This window comes from Juglans regia, chromosome 14, assembly GCF_001411555.2.
Source record: "Juglans regia cultivar Chandler chromosome 14, Walnut 2.0, whole genome shotgun sequence".
In the NCBI taxonomy this organism is placed as follows: Eukaryota; Viridiplantae; Streptophyta; class Magnoliopsida; order Fagales; family Juglandaceae; genus Juglans; species Juglans regia.
The window spans coordinates 1,710,369-1,725,584 of record NC_049914.1 but is presented as its reverse complement, the minus strand read 5'-3'; positions in this window follow the sequence as shown (position 1 = coordinate 1,725,584).

The following is a 15,216-nucleotide window of genomic DNA, read 5'->3' as shown; positions in this document are numbered from 1 at the left end:
TCAGAGCTCTGCGCTCGCACCATATGCGGTCGAGCTGATCTCCCACCACATTCGAGCTCCGAGCTCGCATCATACACAGTCGAATACACCCCCAGCCTGAATTTTCCCTTGGAGGCCTTTATTACTTAACACAAGCGGATTATTTTGTTTTCTTATTGATGACTCTATGCTGCATATTTTATTCTAAGATTCTCAAGGACTTTTGTTAAAACAAGTTACTCTTAAGAATCGCGGGCTTCGGTGGAGGGATAAAATGTTAAGCAGAAGATTAGGACCAACCACTAGGCCACATTAGAGGACAAGACAAAGGGATAGGAGTGGGGACAAGGATGGACATGGAGCAGGCAACATGGGGGCTTTAGAGTAGGTCAGAGGGAAAGTAGAAAGAGAATGGAAGCTGACACACGCAAATGGGTCTGGTCCCATCACTGCAGACTGGCACACGCAACAAGGAGCTATATAAAGAGCCTTCAGCCAGATGACCAGCGGGGTCTCTCGACTTCTTCTTCAACCTCGAGCGAGCTCCAGGGAGAGCTTATTTAGCCAGCAAACCATTAGCTATTCTTGTACAATGAGATATGAGAGACCACGAAAGATTGTAAACAAATATATTATAGTGGAAATTCCTCTCCCCAAACCCCTATGGATGTAGACCTAGTGTTGAATCACGTAAATCTTTATGTCCATTTTCTCTTACTTTCTCGACACTTGTTTTCCGTTTACTGCCATGGACATACGCAATGCCACCGTACAACCACACCAGAACACTGTTGGAGGCACCGAACAACACCGATCATGACCGAGTCAACTCAATGGGCCGAAAATGACTTTTTCTCTCCCTCTAGCTTATTGAGCGATATTTCTTGCATCAACAGCAATGTGTGCCATTTTCCCTTTAAAAATGTCTAAATCAACCCTAAAAATTTTCAAACGGCAATATAACCCAATTAAATTCAAGAAAAAGAAAGATCAATTGCAGTTGCCCATAGAAGTATTGGTGTTCATATTTTTTCGCTTCTTTTTTACTAGTTTTTTTTTAATTGTACTACGGATCAGCCATTGTTCACAGCTAATCCATAGCACACGTTACGTGTCTACTCTTTCTTTTCTTTTCTTTTTTTCCTTTTTTTTTGTGCAAAATGCACCAGACCTTCTACCCCTCTCTCTCTCTCATCAGATCTCTCTCCCTTGCGCTCTCTCTCTCATCTCGGCTCTCTCTCTCTCTCTCATCTCGACTCTCTCTCTCATCGTCTCTCTCTCTCTCTCCTCAATTATCTCTCTCATCAAATCTATCTCTCATCCATAATCGTATTTCTCTCTCCTCGGCTATCTCTCTCTCATCACCCATTAGTTTTCTCTCGGATCCTTCTTACTCTCAACTCACTCAATGAAACGATGCGTTTGCTGCCCCACGTCAGGTGTGCGCCGGATGTAGCGAAACAGTGGCTACTCCCAAAAATATATATATTTTTTAACTTGTAAATTTGTAAAGGGTAATTGTATCAACTTTAGTAGTTTTGAGGTGATTGCAAAAGTGATAGTTTCGGAGGATGATTGCAAATTGTGTGGTAGTTTGAGGACATTACGTGTATCTTTCCCTGTTCTGCTTCGTAACTCGTAAACCTCAAATGTAAGTGGTATCTCCTTTTTAAGATCAGTACTAAAAATTCATAAGAAAAAAAAAATAATAATTGTAGTTAAGAAAAAATATTAAAAAAAATGTTTAATTCTTCGTGTATTCGTGTATTGATATATTGAAAATTATAAAATTTTAAATTTTAAAAATTTAAATTAAAAAAAAACTGATAAGTGAGTTTTAAAAGTAAAATTATAATTACATATAACACATGAAAAAAAACTAAGCAAAATCAATTTGTTTGACAAGATAATAATTAAAGAACGGAAATGCGAACTAAGATTCAAACTCTTTTTCTATTTGTGAGTAGATGCTCCTCTTGTTCCGTCAAATAGTCATTTACATATATATATATATATATATATAAGTAAACTAGAAAGAAATGATCAAATCAAAATTCACCATGCCTTATGTATAATCTTGATCAGAAATTTCTAAGCTACATGCCCAATTGTGTGGAGAGATTATTGAAAATCTCACCCGAGTCCAAAACATCTCACAATCATCGTTCTCAAACACTTTCCAAGCTGAAGCCAGACAAGTAGTTAAGTGCTGGGAAATGGCCACTCCAATTCGCTATGCAAATGCGTATAAATTAAAAGAACATGGGTAAAACTAAAAGTAGAAGATGGAGAACAAGTACAAACCAGCAGTCACCAAGCATACCCAAAGGGTCAAAACCGATCGATGCGTTGCCCATTCTTTCCGTTCCCGGATAACATCCACACATAGACTGCATTCTGGGCCCCAAATGCCTACAATGGGCTTGTTTTGGCACTTACTATATTCTGGGCTCGAAATGTTGGCACTTTCTACATTCTACAGCCAACCCTAGATCAGTCGTCTCGATTTGGCACTTTCTACATTCTGAGCTCGAAATGCATACATGAATGGAAAGTCATCAGCCAACTGCATGCGGAACAGAAGATCAAACGTAAGGAAGGCAAAACAAGCAACAGAACATAGCCAAACCGAAGAAAAATGTTGGCAGGCTCCAGTAAATTAGGAGCAACTCCTCCCCCAAGACTATCTTAATCATGAAAAACATAACTTCCATACTCACACCTGACTGACATGCATTCAGCGTCAAAATCTCTTATTAATGGAGGGCACCCCCATTCACTCCAAATACCCTTGACTTGGACGAGGTGATCTTGGATTATTTAAAACAATAAAAGAAAAAATCCATGTATACTCCAATTTAAAGCAACTGCTTATACCTCTTGATGAATGCATAATTAAAGCTTCACCAAGTAATGAATACCGTAAAACAATATTGTTTGCATTTTGAGATGAAAGAACTTATAATTCCTTTCTGTATGAATAACAAATATTTCAATAAAAATACCTCTAGTAGTCATTACTATTATTGACGATAGAACTATTCTCGCCTCAAATTACCCATCCGCGTAGAAAAGAAAGAGAAACTTAGAAACTAGACCAAAGAAAAACATTCTTACCCTCGTGGACCACGCCCTGAGGATTTGAATCAGCTTCTATCTTCTCAATATCAGCTCCACACAGTGGACAGTCCTTAAAGCGTGATATACACGCTCTGATTTCAGTAAAGATTTTAAAAACTCATGAGATCGGGACGAGAAAAAAAAAATAGAATTTTGACACAAGGATCCATCAGGGGAAAGAAATGTAAAACAGGAACTTTAGCTTATTGCGATATACAAGGAAACAAAGCAGCTGGCACTTGCTGCTTTAAAAAACAAGTGCATGCTTGGAAAATTAAACAGCGAGGGGGCCTAGCTAGCTTAAATGTTTGGAAATCATATTAAAAGGGGCACTTCTAAGAAGCATTACTAGTACTGGCAAGGCGGCCGGCATACTTACTTCTTTAGTTCCAGTACTGTTTTTTAATTTTTACTCCAAGACGCCACCAGCTCAAGTTCTCTCATTTTTCCTTTCTGGGTTTTGGCTTGGACAGACCATCCTCTAGCCTTCTCCATCATGGTACCACTTCCTTCCCTTTTTCTTTATTTTTATTACAAGGAATGGAATCAATTACTTGTTGAATGTGAATGAGTATTAAAGGAGGTGTAGTAAGTATGTATTGCACATTGGGGACAGACTGTGTTTAGTTTTATGGCTTATGGATTGATGTTTTATGAGATAATAAAGCATACTAGCTAGCTATGATAATAATAATAATAATAATAATGAAGCATACTAGCTAGTTGGACAGATTATCTCTTGTTTGGAAACTATTTCCATGTAATGTATATATGTGATGTTTAATGATTAAAGTTAGTTTGAAGTTAATAAGTTATGTTTATTCAATGGAAGGTCTTGAATGAAATAGGTTTTATTATTTTATAGGGTCTCTAATTTTGTGGATTTTTTTTTTTAATTTTGTGAAATATCTTTTCCGAATAGTAAAATTCGGCAGAAATATTTCTTTTCGCATATTAAACTTATTTCTGGTGATCATATATCGTTGGAAATACTTTTTAGCCACAAATAGTTTTCCTAGCGATTTAAGTAGGCTATTGGAACATATCTCTTTATTAGAGGCAATTTATTAACTTTTTGCAACGATAATAATTCGCCACAAAAATATTTTCTGGCGATTAAATAGACAACCCAAATGGGTATTTGCAGCGTTTTATTTAGAATTTACGATGAAAAAAAGCCAAAAAAATAACCTTTTAGCAGTGATTTTTTACTTAATTTTGTTGGGGTAAATCAGAAGTAGAGGGATAATACCGGCGAACATACATCAATTTATAAATCACTGAAAAAATTCAATGGCAGTGATTTATAAGACTTTTCCCAACGAAAATAATCACTAAGAAAAGTCACTTTCCTTGTAGTGAAATCAAAAGTAAGGAAGGCAAAACAAGCAACAGAACATAGCCAAACCGAAGAAAAATGTTACTTGGACGATCGAATGTTACTCACACCTGACTGACATGCATTAAAACAATAAAAGAAAAATCCATGTATAGTACTTCAATTTAAAGCAACTGCTTATACCTGATCTGGATGAATGCATAATTAAAGCCACACCAAGTAATGAATAGTACCGTAAAACAATATATATTGTTTGCATTTTGAGATGAAATAATTCCTTTCCGTATGAATAACAAATATTTCAATAAAAATATTCACTAGTAATCATTACTATTTATTGACTCAAATTACCCATCCACGTAGAAATGAAAGAGAAACTTAGAAAGTAGATCAAAGAAAAACATGCTAATTACCCTCATGGCATGTTGCACCAAGAAATTAAACACCTAGCTAGCTCTCTCCAAAGAGACATCCATATATATATGACTGGTGTTTTCTCACCTACTACATCCATAGCAGGAGACCTTTCGATTATAGGATGACCTTCAATGAAGCGATCAACCATGCCCTGAGGATTTGAATCAGCTTCTATCTTCTCAATATCAGCTCCACACGGTACTGGACGATCCTTAAAGCGCGATATACACGCTCTGATTTCAGTAAAGATTTTAAAAATTGGAATGAGGAAAACAAATTAGAATTTTGACATGAAGAATATATTGAAGATCCATCAGGGGAAAGAAATGTGAAACGGGAACTTCCATAGACAGCTTACTTGCAATATACAAGAAAACAAGACAGACATTTGCTACTTTCAAAAAGAAGTGTTTTGAAACCTAAACAGCGAGGGGGCCTAGCTAGCTTAAATGTTTGGAAATCATATTAAAAGGGGCATAACTTCGGAGATGCATCCGCAAGGCGGCATCCTTCTTTGTCTTGCTCGCCGACTGTAAATCATACCCAAAGGGACACTTTGTAGAAGCAGTACTGGTTGAGCAACCAGAATCTTGCTTCGTCTTGCTTTTTACACTTGGTGTTGTCGGGACGAACAGCTTTGACAAAAGGGCCGGGCAACTTGTCCGAAAGTTGAAAAATAAGGGCAGCTTTGGCCTATTTTTCTTAAATTTTTAAATAAAATATAATAAATATATTTTTTTAATTTGAAAATTAAATTAAATTTTAAAAACAATATTTTTATTCAACTTTAATTTTTTTTTTTCAAAATTTTTTACATTTGAATTCAGTCTCTCACGCTGACTTTATTTTATTCACGGCCATACGGCCATGAGTACTTGAAGCGTAACATAAATAAAAACAGAAAAGCAAAGTGATAACTTTTTTTATTCTATAAATAATCATTATAGCTATATACAGTAATTAATAATACAAATGTTAATAACAGATACAAAAGGAAGGACGAGGACCCAATACATAAGCCAAAGATTCTGACAGCCTATATAACTTACTGATCTCATGCAATTCTTACGTGTAACAAAGTAGGTCTTGGCCACAAAACGACAACCCGGAATTATAACAACAAAAGAGCTGCAAATAATATTCAAATTAAGATGTAGCGCAAGTCTTTCTGGAATTATTAGCTAGGTATAACATCTCTGTCGCGGCTCCCCGCCTGCGTGCCCATGCATCCGCATGAAGAATATGGAAATTTGACGCACTACCCAGCAAGCTGCCTGGGTAATCAAAGAGAGGCCTGCAACTATAGTAAGCAGAAAAGCCGAGATGGGAAGAAATATCCATGACGGTAAGGGTGGCAGAAAGACCATCACCAGTGAGATAGATGCTAGTGCTCCCCAGAAGACAATGAAACGGTCAAACAGTAATTGTGAGTATCTTGATCCCCGATTAGTCCTCAGAATCTTCTCCTTGGCTGCAAACGACAAGTAATAGATGATCATGGCAGTCAAGGATACCCACAAGTTCTTAGGATGAGCGGCAAATACAGCCTTTACTTGGAGAAAGCCAATCGTTGTTGACATCAAATATGCAAAAAGGAAATGCCCCATTTTGGAAAAGTTAATGCTCCCACCTTGCTCACTGCAGCCACAATCACCAAAAACATAATTATGATACTGTTGACCTGAATATATACCTTGATGCCATGTATGATTTTAATTCTTAATCGATCGCTCCTTGGCCATCGTGACAAAAGAACAAGACAAACTAAACGTTTCATTTTCACGTTGTCATGAAACTAGCTAGCTAGAATACTATCAATCACAATCATGTCAAGAAAACAAAAAGCAAAGAAATCCGACTTCGATTATTGTTTCATATATATATATATTGGTTTTCCATTAAAATCTCAAAAGAGTGCAAGGCTAGCTAATTGCATGAGGATAGATAAGAAAAGCAATTAAGAAGAAAGAAGAATGAGTGCAGATCGTTAAGTTACGAAGACATGGTTTCATATGCATGGTACTTAAACAATGATGAAAGGACCAAAGACCCAAAAAAATGTGAAAAAGATCATAGGTTTCAGAGATAGAGAGAGAGAGTTAAGAATCGATGATGAGATCGACAACCTCTGACGAGGGCGACGAAGCCAGCATAGGCGGACGTGATGCTCACTTTTCTTTCCCTTCACCATTGCTGCGGCTACTCTAAGTGTGAATTTGCCCATGGAACCTGCTACCTGATCTGAAGCTTTCCAAGCTGATTTCTCGCCTCAATTTTCTTTCTCTAGCAGTTTGTTTAGAATCTCTTTAATCATATATGATCAAAATGAAAAGAAGAAAGATAGATTGATAGAGTTGGGTGCAGTCTTGAAACTTTGGAGCTTAATTTATAAGGTTGGAAAGGTGTTTGGCAATTAATACCGGCTACTCTAAGTAGACGGATGACTGGAATACCAATTCCGAATATCAATTCTTTGCCAAAATTGGTGCACTAGACGGATGACGTGGAATACCAATTCCGAATATCAATTCCTGTATGTTTGAGAGCATCATGTAAAAAGATGACGTCGGATACCAATTCCTATACGTATATAGCATCTTCGTTCTAGTGGTACCCATCTCTAAAATTTAACCAATATTACACTTTTTTATATTTATATATTCTATTTAAATTTAATTTCTATGTTAAATTATTCATTCACTTTTTCTATATAATAATAAAATATTATTAATTTAATAATTTTTTTATTTAATTTATTTTTATCACATTTTATAACTCTACCAATTAAATATTAATAATAATTATATTCTAATTAAATTAATATTAAAAAAATCATATTTTCAAAAATTTTTTAACGCTAATAACAAAAAATATTTTATTAAACTCATCTAAATTTTTATCTAAATTTTTTAATTACAAACAAAATAGTATTTTTACTTAGAATGAGAAATTCATATTTTAATATTTGTTTTGATTGAGAAATTAATATTTTAATATTTAGTGAATTAATTGTAATTCTCCATCTTTAACCAACCACTGTAGTAAAAGTCTAAATTATTTTAAATTTGTTCAATTTAATGTGAGATTTTTTTACATCAAATATATAAATTTTAGCCAATCTTTTCATTTGGCCAAGTCAATGAGGATACTAAGACACAACCGAATGGAAAATGAGGAAAAGGAAAGAAAATGGCAAAACTTGACGGGTTTGGATTTAAAACTTTTCAACTCAACTCCACTTAATTCATGATCTCATCTCATCTCATTTTTATAATTTTTATATAAAATATAATAAATAATTTAATTTTTTTAGATCTTAAAATAATAATAATATTAAAAAATAATATTATAATAATTTTTTATTCTATTGTTAACAAATTATCTTTAACTCTTCTTAATTTATATCTGAATCAAACCACCCATTATAATTCTCGGTTTGACTATAATTCATCGGACGTTACCGCAGGGGACTGAGATACGGTGCAGGATAAAAAGTTAAGGGGCGGGATAAAAGTTTACTACTTTACTAAAACTTTACGAGTCACGACTCACGACTCACGACATTTCTTGGAAGCTACGTAGGGGACGACAGCCACGGCAGTGGCGGACCTACATAATCTTGTGGTCCAAAACTTCGTAAAAATTCCAGGAAAATGTTATACTTCAGTCGCTTTCCATTTTCATTTTGACTGTATAAGATACGTACGGTATATTTATTATTGTTAAATGATAAAAAATTATTTAATAAAAATATCTAACAATGATAAATATACTACATCTTATATCGTAAGATCAAAATATAATGTATAGAATTTTTCAAATTAAAAATATCTCCCATATTTTATTGATAATTTTAAAGAAAATGACCTCTAAAAGATTTATAATTTTCGAATGCTATCCAAGATTTTTTATAATTTCTTTATATTATTTCTATATTTTTTTAAGGATGTGGTCTCACTAAAATTAAATTATAGAAAAAATAATAAACTTATTAATATGGATTCCAAAATTTTTGTTATACAATATTAAAATTTTAAATATAAATGTCAAAATAAAAATATAAAAAAATAATTAAAGATTTTATTTATATGAAAAATATTTGGAAGGAATGTTATTCTTAAGACTTTGTTAGCAAGAAAAAAATTATTTAAAATCTCAATTATAACATTATATATTTAATATAACACAAAATTATCTAAACTTGCGTGAAATTTGATAAATCAACTAGAATAAACTAGCTCAAAGTCCTTATATTTTAAGTTTCTCATTTCTTTAACGGTCTCTAGTTTTTTCATTCAATTGTTGTGTTGGTTTTGTTTTGGATTAAATCTATCATGCTATCTTTGGTGGGGACGTGCATGCATGCACTTTTCATTTTATTTTATTTTACTTGATAGTTAAGGAAGGAAATTTAGTAAATTTGTGATTTTTTAAAAAAAAACACACATTATAAAATATTTAAATATATGTGGAAAAAAAAAAGAAAAAAGAAGAAGCTGTGTGATCTGTCGGAACCATCGGTTCAGCAGCACCATCCTTTTTTAAGTATAAATAGTTACGGTGCAACCTCTTTCGTTGCTCTGCTACGAGTCAATTAATTCAGCCTCTTGCTAGATCAAATTTTGATTTATCAGAATTGCATTATCCACCTGAATATTATTTAATGGAATAAAATAGAAAGAATTTAATTATAAGTGATTATGGATATTAATACGTATATTTATTTAATATGATTAATTAAAAAATAAATTTTATTAAAAATAATATTAATTTAAAATTAAAATATAAAAATAATAATATTAATATGTAGATTAATATACAATCTTACTTTGTAACAAAACTCGACAAAATAAGCACAACTCTCTTAAGTTGTGTTTGGATATTGAAGTGAGTTGAGTTAAATTGAGTTGAGATGATTAAATATTATTAAAATATTATTTTTTAATATTATTATTATTTTAAAATTTAAAAAGATTGAATTATTTATTATAATTTATATTAAAATTTAAAAAAATTATAATGATAAATTGAGATTAATTAAGATTAATTTAAGATCCCCTTTTTTTTTGCTTGTGAGCATAGGCCAGATAATGTAGTAATGATTTCTTTTTGGGGGTGGAAGTGGGGCCGGTTACTTCGGCTTTTAATGCAGGCTGCAGCTATCAATGGCCCCACTTCCGGTCTCTTCGTTAACATAAAAGAAGAGACCGGTCTCTCCATGGAACCACTACCATTAGTCTCATTCAAACGGAAGTTTCAGCAAAATTTGATGATTCGGGGTTAAGATGTCGGCATTAGAGTATTGACAATAAATTAGTTATTGTTAAGTCTAAAATTTGATTAAAATATTAATTTTTAACTATAATATCAATTTTTGATTAGGTGAGTTCATATTAGACTAGTTATTATAAAGTTAAAATAATAATATAATATTTTTTATTTTTTATTTTTTGTAAATATAATTTATATATTTTTTAGATCTTCATATTTTGTAAAAATGATGTGTCTACTCTATTAATAAGTAGAAATAATGTGTATGCCATGCATGTTTTACCATTCAAAGAGAGAGAGAAGTGATGAAATAATTAAATATTACTTTCCATTGTGAATAGTAGCTAGCCATATTTAGAGAAGACTTAAGATTTACTATTCATCAAGTCTTAAATTTTAGACCATTGGCTAATTCAATGTAGAGGTTTTTTCTCACATCTAGCTAAAGTTTAGACTTACATTGACATTTAGCTAGTCCATTGCCAATGCTCTAATTCGTAGCTTAAGTTTTGAGCTATAGTTTTTTTATTTTTATCTTTATATTTAAAGATATACTATTTATTCTCTATTTTTATTATTTTATTATAAAATATATTTTTTATATTTCTTATAATTGGTACAATGTAATTCTTTTATTTATTTTTAGTATATTTTTTATTAATACTAATGCAGGGTGGGTGTTAATGCATTTTCTAGACTTAACAATATAAATGACTCTCTGATTAGTATCAATAATTTAAATATCAAATTAAATTATTAATATATATAATTAGTATAATTACAAAATATGAAAAAAAAATTAAAAAAATTATTATTAAAATAATAATATTATATTATTCTTTTAATGAATCCAATAGCTAATCTAATATAGAATTATAAATAAGAAAGTTTTAGATTTAAAGAAAATATATATTTTTTATCAAATAACTATGATGAAATCAACGACAATCCTCACTTGGGTGCTTTGTTTCTTGGCCATTGTCCTATTCTAGCTTTTCTAATAGCTGGGTTGCTTGGCCGCTTGAAATAATACATGCAGTCTTGACGTGGTTAGGCCTGTGTACGAACCAAGAGGATTTTTCATTCCAAAAATCAGTGGATAAAGATTATTGATTTGGGTAAATAAATTAGATTTATAATCTTTTTCAATTTATTGGTGTTGGAGACAGCAGTGAGAGGAATACCAACCCAAAGAAAAAAAAAAATAAACGAATACGATTAGGACCTGATCAGGCGAGCGATGAAACCCAAGATTATTGGGTGGGGAAAACATTATCATGCATGGTCTAGTACTTTCGCGTGATGTTTCAAAGCCAATGGAATATATCATACAAGGGAAGTACTGGGCGGTCTACATTTTGATTGAAGTAAGTTTGGATAGAAGAAAGTTTGATTTGTAATATAGTTGGATGGGAAATATAGAAATTTGATTTGTAATTAAGATATTTATATTGAATTTTAGATGAGTTTATAAATTAGTCGTTTGTAGCTATTAATTAGTATTAACTGACTATTGAAAATATAATTTTTTTAATCAATAATTTAATTAGAATATAATTACTAATTAACATATATTCAAATAGAATAGTAAAATATGATAAAAATAAGTTAATTAAAAAATACATATTAAATTAATATTATTATATAAATAATAAATAGATAATCCAATGTGAGCATTAGACGTGAATGAAATAGGTAAAAACAAATTCGTATTAGCTAAAACTTGCTATGGCTATTCCTTTATGTCCACTTCCCTATTTTCCTCTGGTACTCTTCTCAGCCATTTTTATCCTTATTCCCTCTCTCTTTCTCCTCTCTTATGAGTTCTTTTTGTTGGGCTGGGCTTACAAAATAACCTGGATTGTTTATATTTTATCCATATTTGACAAATAATAGTTAAAGAACGGAAAATGCGAAGTTAGATTCAAACTCTTTTTCTATTTGTGAGTAGATGCTTCTGATCAGCTTGTTCCATCGTATACGACATTTACGTATAAAAGAAAAAGTAAAATAGAAAGAAATTAAATCAAAATTCACCATGCCTTGTGTATAATCTTGATCGGTTTCTAAGCTACATGCCCAATTGTGAGGAGAGAATAATGAAAATCTCACCCGGCCGAGTCCAAAACATCTCACAATCATCGTTCTCAAACACTTTCCAAGCTGAAGCCAGACAAGTTAAGTGCTAGGCGGAAAAAGCCACTTCAATTCGCTATGCAAATGCATATAAATTAAAAGAAAATAGGTAAAACTAAATGGAGAAGATGGAGAACAAGTACTACAAACCAGGAGTCACCAAGCATACCCAAAACCGCTCCGATCGAGCTGCGAACACAGCTCAGATGCGCTGCCCATTCTTTCTAACCATTCTCGGATAACATCCACACATAGAATGCATTATGGGCTCCAATTGCCTACAATGGGCTTGTTTTGGCACTTTCTATTTTCTGGGCTCGAAATGTTGGCATTTTCTACTTTCTGATTTGGCACTTTCTACAATCTACAGCCAAACCTAGAAGTCGTCTTGATTTTCTGAGCTTGAAATGCATACAATGGGAAGTCATCAGCCTACTGCAACAGAAGATCAAACGTAAGGAAGGCAAAACAAGCAACAGAACATAGCCAAACTGAAGAAAAATGTTGGCAGGCTTCAGCAAATTAGGAGCAACTCCACCCCCAAGAAAGGAAAAAAAAAGACTTATCTTAATCATGAAAACATTACTCCCATACAAACACCTGACTGACATGCATTCAGCGTCAAAATCTTATTAATGGAGGGCACCCCCATTCGCTCCAAATACCCATGACTTGGACGAGGTGATCTTGGATGATTTAAAACAATAAAAGAAAAATCCATGTATAGTACTTCAGTTTAAAGCAACTGCTTATACCTGATCTGGATGAATGCATAATTAAAGCCACACCAAGTAATGAATACCGTAAAACAATATTGTTTGCATTTTGAGATGAAAGAACTTATAATTCCTTTCTGTATGAATAACAAATATTTCAATAAAAATCTCTCTAGCTAGTATTCATTACTATTACTGACGCGGATAGAACTATTCTCGCCTCAAATTACCCATCCACGGAGAAAAGAAAGAGAAACTTAGAAACTGGATCAAAGAAAAACATGCTTACCCTCATGGCATGTTGCACCGAGAAAACACCTCTCTCCAAAGAGACATCTTCATATATGACTGGTGTTTTCTCACCTACTACTTTCTCTTTGCCTGTATTAGCTTGAGAACTTTCAATTATAGGCTAGGATGACCTTCAATGAGGCGATCAACCATGCTGAAGATTTGAATCAGCTTCTATCTTCTCAATATCAGCTCCACACAGTGGACAGTCCTTAATGCGTGATATACACGCTCTGATTTCATTAAAGATTTTAAAAATTGAGATCGGAGCGAGAAAAAAAAAATTAGAATTTTGACACAAGGATCCATTAGGGGAAAGAAATGTAAAACAGGAACTCACGCTCTGATTTCAGTAAAAATTTTAAAAATTGGAACGAGGAAAGATTAGAATTTTGACATGAAGATCCATCAGGGGAAATAAATGTGAAACGGGAACTTCCTGCATAGATAGCTTACTTGCAATATACAAGAAAACAAGACAGACATTTGCTACTTTCAAAAAGAAGTGTTTGGCAAACTAAACAGCGAGGGCGCGGGCGCGGGCGCGGGCGTAGCTCGCTTAAATGTTTGGAAATCATATTAAAAGGGGCATAAATTCGGAGAAGCATCCGCAAAGCGGCCCGCTGCATCCTTCTTTGTCTTGCTCGCCGATTGTAAATCATACCCAAAGGGACACTTTGTAGAAGCAAGATTCTGGTTACTCGACTAACCAGAATCTTGCTTCGCCTTGCTTTTTTCACGTGGTGTTGTTGGGACGAACAGCTTTGGCTATACTGAATTCATGACCACCCTAATTAATTTAAAACACCAACCAAGGACTTATACCATATACATATATTAAAATAATAATCAGTGACTTGGCAATTGGTAATTTGTCGCCCACCGCCCGACCGACTTTTGCAAGCCTGGCTATTGATGGTGGTTGGATTTGTGTAATTAATGGCGAACCGCGTCCTCGCTCCACCATTTTGCCATACCGGAGAAAATTGCGTTCTAAGGTCCCAACTAAAATCCATTTTCGAGAAATAATAATAATAACTCCAAGTGGCCATGCACATAATAAGAAAAATAAATATTTACGATGAAAACAAATTAATTTTGTAAGAATAGTTACTTTTATAAAAATTAATTAATCGTAAATAAATAATTTTTTTTGTAATCACGTAGATGCTTAAGCTAAAAGATTTCGATTTTTTGAACACTTTCTTTCTTCGTAGCTACTAGCTAGTAGTCGAGCTTCTAGAAGATCCGAAGCTGAGAAAACGAGAATTTTCTTTTCTTTGTCTTTTATATTTTTATAATTGATAGTATTAATAAAATTAACTTTCAGTATGTTTATTTTAATTTATGCTCCAAAAAACTTGGGTTTGAGTGATTTGTTATTAAATGTATATATATGATGAATTTGGATAAGAGGACGGGAATGTTTATGTTATTATGAACTATTTAATTGTCCCCTACCGACCTTAAGGAGTCGTTTGGATTCGAAGATGAGTTGAGATGGGTTGTGAATAGTAGTGAAATTGTTGAGATGAGTTGAGGTGAGATGCTTTTTGGATTGGAAGTGAGTTGAGATGGTTTTAACTTTTTGGAGATGAGATAGATGTGGGTCCCACAAATTATTGCATAGTATTTTTAATAAATTTGTTTTATTTATAAATATATTTATTCCTTAAGTAATAATAATTTATAAATTATCTACCCAATTTTTTTATTTTTTATAATATATTTTATAATAATATTTTCTGGATTATAATATTTTTTTTCTAACGGAATTTGTTTGTAAAATATTAAATATAAATTGATTACAAAAAATTGTTTTAAAAATAATTTTTAAATTGTTTCCAAAATCGTTAAATAATAATTTTGATTATTATATATAAAATAATTTTTTATTTTACACCCATGTGAAAGAGGGCTGGGCGAAGGCGTGGGTCTTCATTTGTA